Below are 14,119 nucleotides of genomic sequence, written 5' to 3' on the forward strand. Positions count from 1 at the left end.
AGAAAAAATAGTTTGCTTTACATATGATTTAAAATTTAAGAGTAAAAACATTAAGAAATTAATTTCTTATTTAAAAAATGATCACATGATAAAATTTATAATAGCAATTACAAAAAAGATAATCAACATGGTAGTTCTGGTAGCATAATGAGAAGCTATGAAACAAAATTAAGAATCTAGAAATAAACCTATGTACATAGCTTATGTTTTGAACCACTGAAGATAAAAAGCAAAGCATTTTATATATATATAAAAGCTGCAGGGCACATTGGTGTGTGCCTGTCATCCCAATGACACAGAAGGCTGAAGTAGGAGGCTGAGGCAGGAGGATTGGAAGTTGAGGGCCACACTGGGCAACTTAGTGAGACCCTTTCTCAAAATAAAAAAATTCAGAGTTGCGGGTGTAGCTCAGTGGTAGAGCAACCCTGGGTTCTATCCCTACCTAATACCATTAAAAAACAAAACAAAAACCCAAGGTGTTGATATAGGCAGACTAGTTATTTAAAAAAAATTAATCTGAATTCCTACACCACTTCTAATATCAATAAATAATATATTCAACACGATTTTATAGTAAAAAATAAAATTCATAAAAATACTATAAGGAAACGAGGGGGAAATGTATGAACAAGAACAAATTCAGAAACCACAGAACTGATATAAGAAATGATTATATTAATAAAATTAAAAATTTCTGCATACAAAATTTAACAAATAAAGTCTAAAGACAAAGAACCAACAGGGGGGAAAAAAAAGTAACACATAAAAGGGCTGATTTCTTAAAATTACCAAGAAAAAAGCCAGAAACTTAACAAAATTGGGCAAAAGATTTTTAATGGAGACTAAGTGTAAGTGACTTTTAAACATTAAAAGCCTTTTCCTTATTCATAATTAGATAGATGCAAACACAGTAAGAAGACATCTTTCATTCATCACATAGACTAAGATCTAAATATGCTGTAAGATCTAATATGCTATTTTGGAATATGAGCAGGAAATTATAAACTAATATTTAGTTCAATTAAAAATACATCCTGGGGTTGTGGCTCAGTGGTAGAGTGCTTGCCTGGCATATGTGAGGCACTGGGTTTGAACCTCAGCACCACATAAAAAATAAACAAAGATATTATGTCTATTTACAACTAAAAAGACTTAAAAAAAATACATCCTCTTGGACTTGGCAATTCTATTTCTAAGAATTTATCCTACAAACAAACTTATGCAGATACAAACATATATACACAGGGCCTTAATTTTGATACTGGAATAAGCAAAAAATAGAAAACAGGCAATTATTTGCAGATTAGATAAATAACAGTACATATATACTAAAGTATGGACTGAAAGGCTGAGAAAAGAATGAGTGACCCATGTAAAATGAGATGAAATAAAGCTGACTTTATGACCATTATGTGAAAAAAAAAACTAAGGTGCAGAATAGTAGTGTATACAATGTACTGTTTTAGAAAGGACAAGAATGGATACATATGCCTGTGTTTGTAAAGCACAGAATTATTTTTGAAAAGATACACAAGAAACCAGTAATAGTTCTCTACTTTTGGGTAAGAGGACACTGGGAATAGGATGGTAGAGGGAAATAAATTTTATTTTTTTCCTTTTGTATTGTTTGATATTTAAGCATATATGTGTACTAATTATTCAAATATAAAAGGGGAAAAGACTCAAGTGCCAAATTATGTACTGAAATTACATGACAAGATTTAGAGCAAGGCAATAGATACACCAATCACCAATAGATTGGTTATTTTAAGGTTGCCTGCATATCAAGGTATAGGTGAATATCTTCCATTTATATCATGTGAAATGTCCTGGCCCTCTCAGATTCAGAATGATATTCGAAAGGTCATTCTTAACAGAGTAATCTAAACAGTACACATATTTATAAAATTTCAGTAAAATCAGCCCATTATTACAGGCAATACTGAGGAACTTTAATATTTAAAAGCATTTGTGCTAAAAAAAAGTGACTACATCTCATAAATCTGAATTCTAGTTCACTTGTTAAGAAAATTTCACCACTAGATAATAAGAAAAAAGTAAGTTAGCTAATACTTGTTAATTTTATTGCACTATGGACCAGGCTTTGTTGTTCAGCATACTTTATGCATACTAAATTAACTGTCACAACCTCACTGTGTAGCAGATAGTATTTTATCTCCCAATGTGTATCATATTCTAAAAATGTTAAATGTTACTGTATTTAACTTGTATTACAAAGTACAAAAAGAGTTTTATGAATCAGAGAAATTATAGTTACTGGTAAACTAATGATACAGATTATTTCATAAGTATGATTCATTTTAAATATTCTTGAAAACAAGATGTACTTTTCCTATCTTTTTACTACATGATTATCAATAACTCAAAGCTACACTTTTATAAAGTCAATCCAATTTATGTCAAACTCAGTGATAGATGATGTGGATCTTCCAAACTAAACATATTACTAAAAAATCACTCTTCCTTCTACAAAGGAACATTATATTTGTAGATGCACACAATAAATGTGCAATGATCTGCCTTTAGTCCATAGACTAACAACAAAAAGTTAATAAAATCATGTAGTTGGTAAAACTGGAAGACATTTTAGAGAAAAATTTTAGGAAGTATTGAGCAGAGTTAACTCAACATTATTAATTTCTAAGGTAAACAGAAATTTTCAAATGTTCAAGGGCAAGGCTATATATACAATTTTTGCATGACCATCTTTTACACACCTACCTAATCTTACTCACCTCTTGTTCCTCCACCTCCTATCTGCTCTATCTTCTTATTCTATTCTTATAAAAGCCAGCACCCCAGCTTGTGAGGCAGGGGAAGGGACAAGAAAAGCTGGGAAATAGTTTAGAAAAATTAATAGTGAGAATTGATAGGAGATCTCTGACAATGTGTTAAATCAGAACCAGGGCAAAGATTTGCACTAGCTCTGTAAGTATTCTAGTACTAGCATTTCTCTTTTTATTAAAAAAACTACACAAAGATCATTATAGATTTAGGTATTCTGTTGCTTCTAAACCAAGTACTGGTGTTTCATTTATACCTCTTTTTTACCTTATATTATACCGAACATCTTCTCTACCAGACAAGAAATTCTTTAAAAGCAGTAATTACTTTAGTCATATTTGCATATCCTCTCCACAATACTTAAAGAGAAAAAAGTGAGCACTAAAGTTGATGATTAAAAATAGCATTTCTTAAATATAAGGGATTCTTTAAAACTACCAGCAAAATGTTTTCTATAAGTTTACAGATACCTCATTTTATGAGACCCAGAAAACGTTTTCCTGATTAAAAAAAACAAATCTTAAAAATAGAGGATTAGTTTCACAAGCCAATCAACCAAGCGAAATACTCCTCTATACACCTACCCCCCCCCCAAAGAGGGGGGAAGGATGAGAAATTTCTTGATGTATATTGACAGAATTTATACATGATGAACAAGGTTAATACCAGCAAGTGTCTGTCTGCACAGAGAAGACTTCTTATGATAACATTAACTAACTAACAAACAATTAAGAAACATGAGGGTATTTAAGTTGTGCATGATCACTATGAGAAGGGAAAAGGAAGTGGGAAGGAAAGCAGATCAAAAAGTGTCTTGCAGTAACTGTCAGGAAAGTTTGTATGCTCTGTAGAAGGAGGCCAACAACTTCTGTGTAAGTAAGGCAGTGGATATAACCTGCTATTGGAATATGTAAAGCATCTACAAGATGACTGGTCATAGCTTAGAGAATATACTGTCCATCTAGAATTAGCTGATAAAGAAAGGATTACTTCTAGTTAAAAGAGTCTTTTAAAGTCCTTTAGTAATTGGCTATATTCTTATGCAAATATGTAACAAGAAGAGCTGTTTAATGGAATGAACCCAGAAGAAGAAATAACAAGAAAATTTCCCAGGGCCAAAATATGGCAAGATATTTTCAGATTAAATGATGCTTAATAAGCATAGTACAAAATGACTAGCATGCAATACAATGAAGGCATGATGATAAGCAAGTTACTGTCCATTACTTCATAATGATTATAAATATGAATTACTATTACTTCCTAGTATTATGCCTATTACATACTATATGTTAATAACATATGTTATTACATACTGTATGTTACTACTTTTCAACTTAAATCCTCAAGAGAGTATAGAAGGATACTTTTCAGTTTCTTTGTACTCCATCATTCTCTCCTGATTAGTGAACTTGGGAAGAGGACCTTATCAGCTCAATACCTTCTGGGTGAATATTTTTTTTCCCCTTCACAGAGGTTGCATTTCCAATGGGGTGAGGGTGGAGGTTTGAGGTGGTAGGTAGGTTCTGATGTCAGTAACCAACTATAAGGGTAGGATACGGCAGACCCTACTCAGTATTTTATAAGTGGTTATTCTTTCTCTCTCTCTCTCTCTCTCTCTCTCTCTCTCTCTCTCTCTTTTTTTTTTTAGGTACGGGGGATTGAACTCAGGGGTACTTGACCACTGAGCCACATCCCTAGCCCTGTTGTGTATTTCATTAAAGACAGGGTCTCACTGAGTTGCTTAGTGCCTCGCTAAATTGCTGAGGCTGGCTTTGAACTTGTGATCCTCCTGCCTCCCAAGCCGCTGGGATCACAGATGTGCACCAGAACACCCGGCCTCTCTATCTTTTTGACTCCAGAATATTCAATGTTTCCCCCTACTTTGGTTTTCATTACATGTCCTTTAGACAATATATAGTCAACACAAAAAGTTTATTTACTCACCCTCTTTTCTCTGGTTATTTATAGAACTAGGAGGCAATAGCATATGTTGTATAAGTACTCTTTTACACACCAAACATATCAAAAGTGCTTTAAATTTGAGGCTTTACTATAACATCAAAACCTACACTGGTGACTTCTCTACCTCAATTTTGTGAATTCAGGACTCTTATATGTCTGCCTGGCTCTGGACCCTCCTCAGTCATGTTGGATACCATGCCATAGGGAACTCACTGTACCACAGATGAGCAACTCACCTTTAAACAGTCAGGGTTTAAAGCTGACTTGGGCCAGATTTCCTTTAACAGAAATGTGAACATGGAGATGTTTTCTGGCTAAATAAGTCAGAAAGATGATATATTTATCTCAAAATCCCATTCAAACAAAAGAAAAGGGATTTTTCTTTTCCAAATGGCATACATATTCAGAAGTGATGAGAATGAGATGAGAAATTATAAATCTAATTTTTCAAAATTATTATAAAGTATATAAATGAGCAGGTAAGAGAATACTAAAATATAAAATAGCAGGAGAGGGAAACATAGCAGGAAACTCCCCTTTTCCCATCTAGGTCCTGAATGAAATCAATAGTTACTCTTGGAAAGATTAGGGTAGTTCTGAAAATAGGGAGACTAGTTGAAAATTTTTAAATAGATAATTAGAACTTCCCCTCCTCCAGTGTAGCTAAGTATAAGCTTGAAGGTTAATCTACAAGACTACTCAAGAGAGCCTGTCAATGGTAAACACTACTATACCAAGTACAAGTTTAAGACTTCATACCAAAGAAGAGTAAGTCAAAGTTCACATGTTGAATCATGAAATACCCTATAGTCTATCCCACTCCTCTATTTACATCCCCCAACTCAGCTATAAAATCAGAAACAGAAATACTACCAGCCATTCAAGAATAAGATGGAAGCCCATTCCTCTGGGAAAGTGAACTGATCTGGGAGTGGAGGGAGGAACCACCAGATAAGTGATGGTTAGTCGAGTAATTCAGATATTTAAGAAAAGAGAAAAAACATCAAGAAGGATTTCACAGGAAAAACAGACAATGCAAGAAGAAAACATATATCCTGAAAGAATATTAAATTCATAAAAAAATAACAAGAACAGGATACTATGTAAAATAAAATAACAAGAACAGGATACTATATAAAAGATCAAAATATTAAAAATTAAACTTTAAAACTATAACAGCAAAAATAAAGAACAGCAATACTGCAAGTTAAAAGACAAGGATACTGAGCTGGGTGCAGTGGCACATCTTGTTAGTCTCAGCTACTTTCGGAGGCTGAGTCTAGGAGGTCACTTAAGGCCAAAAGTTCAGGACTAGTCTGGGTCACACAGGAGCTTCCTTTCAAAACAAAAACAAAACAATTGACACAGTGATCAAAATTCTGAAGATAATGACTGTTTCCAGCCTAAAATTCTTCACCCGATCAAGTATGAGGCTAGAACACAAGTAATTTCAGATATCAAAAGTATGAGGCTAGAACACAAGTAATTTCAGATATCAAAAAAATTCACCTTGGGATGCTACAGGAATAGTACTCCATTAGAATGAAGTAAATTTTAAAAGTAGAAAGCATGAATCCAAGAATGGAAAACTATCAGTTGAGAGCAAGGAAATCCCCAAAATGATGGATGACAACCATACAGCAAGCCCCAGAGCACCCTGTCCAGAATAAAGCAACAAAAAGAATGAATGGCTCCAGGAAAAAATGTCCACAGAAGAAATAAAACTAACAGACTGTTCGTCCTACTGTATGAAACATGAGAGTTGTATTTCTGTTTAAGAGTTGGGGACAAATTTAAGGAAAGGTACATAGAAAAAGATACAAAGGTAAGAAACCTTTCTCCTTTAAGAATATAACTTACACAAGAAAGAAAATATAATAAATTATCTCTCAGCTATTAATATCTGCATAATGATAATATTATAAACATTGAATCTGGTTCAATAAACTATAGCCAAAAATTGGGGGAAATGTACTATTTAAAAAAAGTGAAAGAACTAAATTCTTGTTTTACATGGAATGAAATCAAGAGATAATATTTTAAAACGTAGTTTAAAAAGATAGTATAAAACCATTATTTAGAATTTTGAACATAAGTGCTTAAAGAAAAACGTAGTTGCATCAGAGCTGGAAGACAACTTTTCAGAAAAAATATTTTTAAAACTTGTCTAATGATGTATGTATTGCTTTGGTAAGAAAATCAAATGTAAATTTAAAAGTAAACTCTAAAAAAACCCCCACAGCAATGGTATGATAATTAACGATAAGAACAAAGAGGTAAAAAGATGCCATTTATGGGTCATGGAAGATCACTGCTGTGAAGCAATAAAAAATAGGAGAAAAAGTAAAATATTAAGAATTGTACTTTCAGATCATAGACATTAAGAATCCTTGCAATTATTTCACTTTGTTTTCTGCTTTAATTATTTGAGTTGTTCATAACCTTGTGACCAAAAGCACCTATTTAAAAATACTTCACCCTTTGCAAAATATAACCATGCTTCATGCTTGAAAGTAAATCTCAAGATTCTAAGGCAGAACTTACTCTTTGATTTCTTTATAACCCTAACTGTCTCCAGTTAGTTTTAAGTAACTCAATAAAACTTAATTCAAGTACTGTAAATTACAAGTATTCATAATAAAGTTTACCACTGATGCACCTTCTTCTTTTCTTTTCCTTTTTTTTTTTTTTTTTAAGCTCACTTTCATTTTATTCATGGAGTAATGATGATGATAGGGAAGGAATAGGGACATAATAGAAACTAATTTTTTTTGCAACTCCTTCTTTCTTTTTTTTTTTTTGAGAGAGAGAGAGAGAGAGAGAATTTTAATATTTATTTATTTTTTTTTTTAGTTTTTGGCAGACACGACATCTTTGTTTGTGTGTGGTGCTGAGGATCAAACCTGGGCCGCACGCATGCCAGGCGAGCACGCTACCGCTTAAGCCACATCCCCAGCCCCAACAACTCCTTATTTCTAAATGTATACTTTTACATAAATTTTCTCTAACCTTCACAAAATCCTGAAAGGCACTTGTACCTTTTGTTTTGTATATACTGAAATCAAGTCTTTAGAAGTGTTTCAATTACTTTGCACCAAGTCACACAGAATTTGAACCTAAGTCTGCTGAATTCTGAAGCCCATGCTTGCTTTCCCTCCACACCCACATGCCCAAAAGGACTACATTCATTTGTATCTTCTCCCAGTCTGATTTTTGTTTATGATGTCTTTTGTTATACAGACATTTTATCTGTATTTGCCTCTATAGTTTCTGTTCTTTGCCTTAAGAATTCTTTCCTTACCTTCAAGACATAAAGACATCCCACATGTATATTTTCTTCTGAAAAATGTCAATTTTGCTGTTCATATTCTTTGTTTATATATTGTCCATATGGAAAATTTGTCCTAGCACTATTCGCCAAATACTTACATCCTTTCCCCATTGATCTGTAATGCCTCTTTATTATTATTTGTGACACATCAAATTTGTTTGGGTATATTTTTAACATTTTTTTATATCCATTGGTCTATGTATTAATCACTGAATGATAACTTATGCCATGAAATTTTAAGAAAAGGATAATTATAGCAGGAAGGAATATAATGTCGGGGAGGGTTTTTCAAATAACAATATTTCTTTTGAATATACCTTGTTTTATAGATATTACTTTTAGAACCACATAAATATTTTACATAATGATAAATCTTGGGGAAAATCCCTAATCAAAAAATTAAGCGGGACAAGTAAACCAACTGTCATTTGGATTATATTAAAGTATCTTTAAGATAAAAAAAAAATCAACCAACAAACAAAAAAATCCTGAAACTGTGTTTTCAGTGATTATATTTTTGGTACAGGATTGGTATTATTATTATTCTGAGACTGTCGTGCTGGTGTGAAGGATAAAACATGGGAATTGAGTGAATATTCTTAGGATACATGTGATGAAGATATATATACTGTTAAAACCTGAGTAGTCTTGTTTTCTTTCTGCAGTTGTGATGACTGAATCCAGGACCTAGGGCATGCTGGGCTATATATTCAGCCTAACCTTGTACTTTTATTAGAGCAAGAAACAGTAGCATAAACACATAATGTATTAAACTTTTTAAAAATGTGTATTTCCCATTGAGTTCTATTTAAAACAACAACAACAAAAAGCCATCTTAGAGACAATGGCCAACCCAGTAGCAATGAACATGCCTACTGCCCAGCTTGGAGATTCCAAATACAATTTTTCACTACAGATCAAGACAATCCTGCAGAAATGGTTGTTTTTAAATTGACTAGGAAATACACAGTGAATCTGGCACATTCCAGCTTTCTTGCATGTTGGGATGCCAGAGTCATATTGAAAAGATTAGGAGCTTATCTGAATAGGCTCCTACTAACCAAAGACAGGTGACTATGAGTACTGATAAGGACAATCAATGTAATGGAATTAAACATAATATGTATAAATCCATACTCCATCATAATTATAAAATAAAAGAAACAGTCTAACACCTTTGGGGGTTCCTAAGAAACAAATCTCCACCAGGAAATACTTTAATTTTTGGTTGTGCCTCACTTATATGATGTCAGCAACCATTAATGGCTATTACCTTGGTCCATTAATTCATTACAAGTTGCAAAATAGTAACATTGTATCATTCCTTCTTGATCTGCTTTCACTGTAATACTTCCATATAAAGAGATCTTTGCCCTTCTTAACTATTTAGAGATCCTGAGATATCATTCATAGAAAAGTCAGAATAAATACTTGGTTCCTGATTAAAAATCTGAAGACAATAAGCAATTACAACACATGGAAGTTTCCTGCACTCCAGTTCAAAAAAAATTCTAATTTTTTTAGATACCAAAGATGCCAAATTTTCTAGACCACAATTCAAACAAATCAATTTTTTGAAATACAAGAAAATAAAAGAAACTGATAACACAGGGCAGTCAAGAAATGTGTACACTGACTCAGTGTTTGATATTAAGAAAATACTGTTTTTTCTTTTAAGAGGTGGTATGATATGAGTATCATTACATGTTAAAAGCATCAGTGTAATACTATTAGAGAAGAGTACTGTGATTATGTTCCAACAGTCCCAGATGAAATAATGCTGGGATGGCTATCAAATCATTGGGGAATGGGAGAAGGTATTAATATAAAGGACCAATACTGTCAGCTGATTGATAAGTATAAGGCAGTTCATTATTACTATTCTTTCTACATTTCAATAGGTTGAAAAATTTCCATAACGAATGTCTAAAAATGTATACAGAATAAAGAAGCCCTTAAAATAGAGTAAGAAAATGAATCAGTGAAAAGTGGACCAAAAAACTGGAAGAATAATTCATATAAAAAGATGTTAAACCTCAAATGTAATTAGTGAAAGGCTTATTTTTAAATCAACAATACCACTTCATCAAAATGGCAAAAAATGATAAAGTTTGATAAGTACAAGTATTGACAAAAAAAAAAAAAAAAAGAAATGAAAATTCTCATATACAAATGCTGAAAATATAAATCGGTATGACCAACCAGTTTGGGGAGTAATTCTATAATATTTGGAGTGAAATTAAATGTGCACTTTCTGTGAGACCCAGCAGTTCCACTTTTAAGCCTATATCTTAGAGAAGCTTTCATAAATGGATAGGTGGAGGAGGTGACATGTACAAGGCCAACCATTACATCATTACTCATGAAAACAAATAAATTAGGGGGAAAAAAACTAAATATTCATCAAAAGGAGCAGAAAAAGATATATTTACACAAAGTCATAGTTATGATCAAACTGTTGATACATACAACAATTTGATTGATCTTAAGGGAGCTATGCTGAGCAAAAAAAAAAAAGCCAAAGATCACATACTATAGATTTCTTTTATAAGACATTCTTAAGAGGACTAGAAAAATGGATAGGACATTAGTAGCTAAGCTTTAAAGCAAGGTCAATATAATGTACTTATTTCATAAGACTCTTATAAGGATGAAATGAAATAATTTGTGCCTATCAAAGAGCCCAGCACTAAGTAAAGCATTCAGAAACGATACAGTGCTATTACTACTCAAAATTACTCCATTAGCAGATGGGAGTATATTCAAACTCAGCAGAATTGAAAAAGTATAATATAATTTTATTTTTTTAGCATTAATGCTCCTAATAAAAGGGATATATAGATCATGGTTTTTAGCCTAATATTTTAAAGATGTCTCAACTACAAATAACTAGGAACTATTAATACTTTAAATATTACAAATATCATACTTTCTTCTGTGTCTCTGAAGGCTAAGATCTCCCCTGGATAAGCTAAAACATTCTTTGGCTTATTAAGACTAATTTGTACCCAATGTGCAGCCCCCCCCCAACTTTTGGGGCAAACTTGGGGCTGAACCCAGGAGTGCTTTACCACTGAACAACATCCTCAGGCCTTTTTATTTTGAGACAGGCTCTTCCTAAATTGCTTGGGACCTCAACCTTGAGATCCTTCTGCCCCTACCTCCTGAGCCACTGGCATATAGGTGTTTGTCACAGTGTTGGGCACCCAATCTTCTTCATTAGGGAAACATTTCAAATCCATGAAAAAGGTAGAAGATAAACATTTAGTCATGGTTGATTTTAGGTACTGCAGATTCTAAACCTGATTTCCCAACACTTCCAAAGATGTTGAAATATTTAGTATCTTACTAATAGATTTCTTTCTCTTGATTACAGATAGAAATCTTGGCTGATATGTTTCCAACTTTCACTGTACTTACAAAGGTCAAAGTAAAGATATCCAAGATGCGATATAATAATCAAACAGGTTTTTTAAAAAAAATCATACAGCATCTTAAGTGTTTACTTGAGGTTGCATTATTAATTATGCTCGCTTTGAGGCAGACCCCAAGCAGATATACCCAGTTAGTGTGGCAGTTAAGAAAATATGGTTTTTGTGTATTGTAAGAATGTGCATGGGGAATGGGAGAAGGTATAAGCATAAAGGACCAATACTGGTGTCAGCTGATTGATAAGTATAAGGCAGTTTTATTAATATGGGAGAGGGTCTCTCTTGTAGTGTGTGTGTGTGTGTGTGTGTGTGTGTGTGTGTGTGTTTTAATTTGGGATATAGTGTCTTTAAAGGGACTCGTTCTTTACTACAATTTTCAATTATTTATATTTTGGGGCATTGTTGTTGTTTTGGGGTATCAGGGATTAAACCCAGGGGCGCTTAACCACTGAATCACATTCCAGCCCCTTTTGTGTTTTACTTTGAGACAGAGTCTTGCTGAGTTGTCTGAGATCTCCCTAAGTTCCTGAGGCTGGCCTTGAACTTAGATCCTCCTTCCTCAGCCTCTCAGCTGCTGGGATTACAGGCCTGAGCCACCACACCTAGCAAATATTTATATTTTATTTTTTTTAAATTCTTTTTTAAGAGAGAGAGAGAGAGAGAGAGAGAGAGATTTAACATTTATTCTTCAGTTTTCGGTGGACACAACATCTTTATTTTATTTGTATGTGGTGCTGAGGATCGAACCCAGCGCTGCGCGCATGCCAGGCAAGCACGTTACCGCTTGAGCCACATCTCCAGCCCAAATATTTATATTTTAAAAATGAAATTTGGTCTACATATTTTGAAGCAGTCACAATGAATCCTGTCACATTATTCAGTTTTAAAACCTACATATTAAATTGTAGTATGTGTGTACATGTATGTTATAATTGTGCTATGTAGATTTAATGAAAATCTAGTCTGATTTGAAAAATAATTTGAATTTAAGGTTTATATTTTTCATTTCAGCTCATTTAAATGTTATTGTCTTATCCAGACTTGTTTTAAAATTTGTATTATGAAAATATCAGAGGGTCATTCCTGTGACTGCAGAGGTTGGTTTCAGCATGTCAGCAATCTATCAACATTCAGTTAAGAAAAAGTTTCCTCCTAAATGGAAGACTAAAAGAACTCTTAGAAATTTCTTATATCTTTGAATATTATTCATAGAATTGGAGAAACTTTATCCACTTGTTCTCTTCCACATATTGTTCTTCTAACTTTCTCTTCCTCCTCTTTATTACTGTAATTTTTAAATTACCCTTTAAAAATGTGAAAAACAGTTTTCACATTTTCAGTCTTAACAAAAACAAGCCAGAGGCCATAGTTTGCCATTCCTTGATCTAGTCTATTTTAACTAAGGAAATAATTAGAATCCACCCTTGACTTACTTAGAATCACTTTTCCCAGAAAAGACCAAGAAATTGTGACATCACTAACTGTCACTTAACAAGCCCTCATCCGAGCCATTTATTACACCTTTTTACTTTAAATTAAAATTTATGTAGAGCCAGGTGCGATGGTGCATGACTGTAATCCCAACGACTCTGGAAACTGAGGCAGGAGGATCGAGAGTTCAAAGCTAGCCTCAGAAACTTAGTGAGTCACCAAGCAATCCAGTGAGATCCTGTCTCTAAAGAAAATACAAAATAGGGCTGGGGATGAGACTCAGTGGCTGAGTGCCTGAATTTAACTCCCATTAGCCCCCCAAAAAAGAAAATTAAAATATATGTATATAAATATGGGCACAGAATGAATGTCCCCAATCCCAATCCTGGAGTATGAAAGATAAGCAAATGCTGCTAAGGAAGTACAATTTTCAAAATTCACTTCTTGAGGTAAGTTTATTCTCCTGGCTACCTCTCAGGCTTTATTATCCACTAACAAAGAAAATAATCTTATGGCATTTCATCAAAAGATATTGTCTGAAATACTCTTAGGGATGTGAGTTAACATCGAGAAATCTACTGTTGAAAAACAAAATCATCCTTAATGATTGTCTAGCTTTGAAAACTTTAGGTTTCAATTGGGCCAGAAAGTTGTTTCTGGGTCTCCAAAGTTACCCTTTTGTTTTCATGCATTAATGAGTTATTCATCAATATTTAAACTGAATGTAATAATTTAGCTTACATTAATAATATGAAAAATACAGATTTTTTGCCATAATACATGTTCTTTAAAAAAAATCTTCATATCCAAAATGTACACAAAAATACTAGGGTTCTGAAAAATCCATAATTTTGCTGAGTCTAAACAAACTGAAAATGCTGTATCAAATACCATGTGTGCACACACACACACACACAAATAAATAATAAAACGGAATTGCTGGATTGTAGATGCTGAGACAGAACAGATTATAAAAGGACTGCTATGCTGGGGTTCCTGGACAAAACACAATCTACCACTAGCTGAGTGCTGTGTAAGACTAAGGGGGCACCTCTCTGGGAAAGGAATCCTTCATACAGAAATTTGGTTTTGTTTTTCTTCTTTTTGTCCCAGATATCATATTTATACAATGTCCTATTTATAGGATGGTTTATGT

At 33.2% G+C, this 14,119-nt stretch overlaps 1 protein-coding gene across 1 annotated transcript in view; it reads right to left on the reverse strand.

Moving 5' to 3' along the window:
- Positions 1-14,119, reverse strand: part of Epc2 (enhancer of polycomb homolog 2) — a 136,666-nt gene that overhangs the window by 38,613 nt on the left and 83,934 nt on the right. The window lies entirely within an intron of this gene.

The sequence above is a fragment of the Marmota flaviventris genome, chromosome 11 (assembly GCF_047511675.1).
Source record: "Marmota flaviventris isolate mMarFla1 chromosome 11, mMarFla1.hap1, whole genome shotgun sequence".
Classification (NCBI taxonomy): domain Eukaryota; kingdom Metazoa; phylum Chordata; class Mammalia; order Rodentia; family Sciuridae; genus Marmota; species Marmota flaviventris.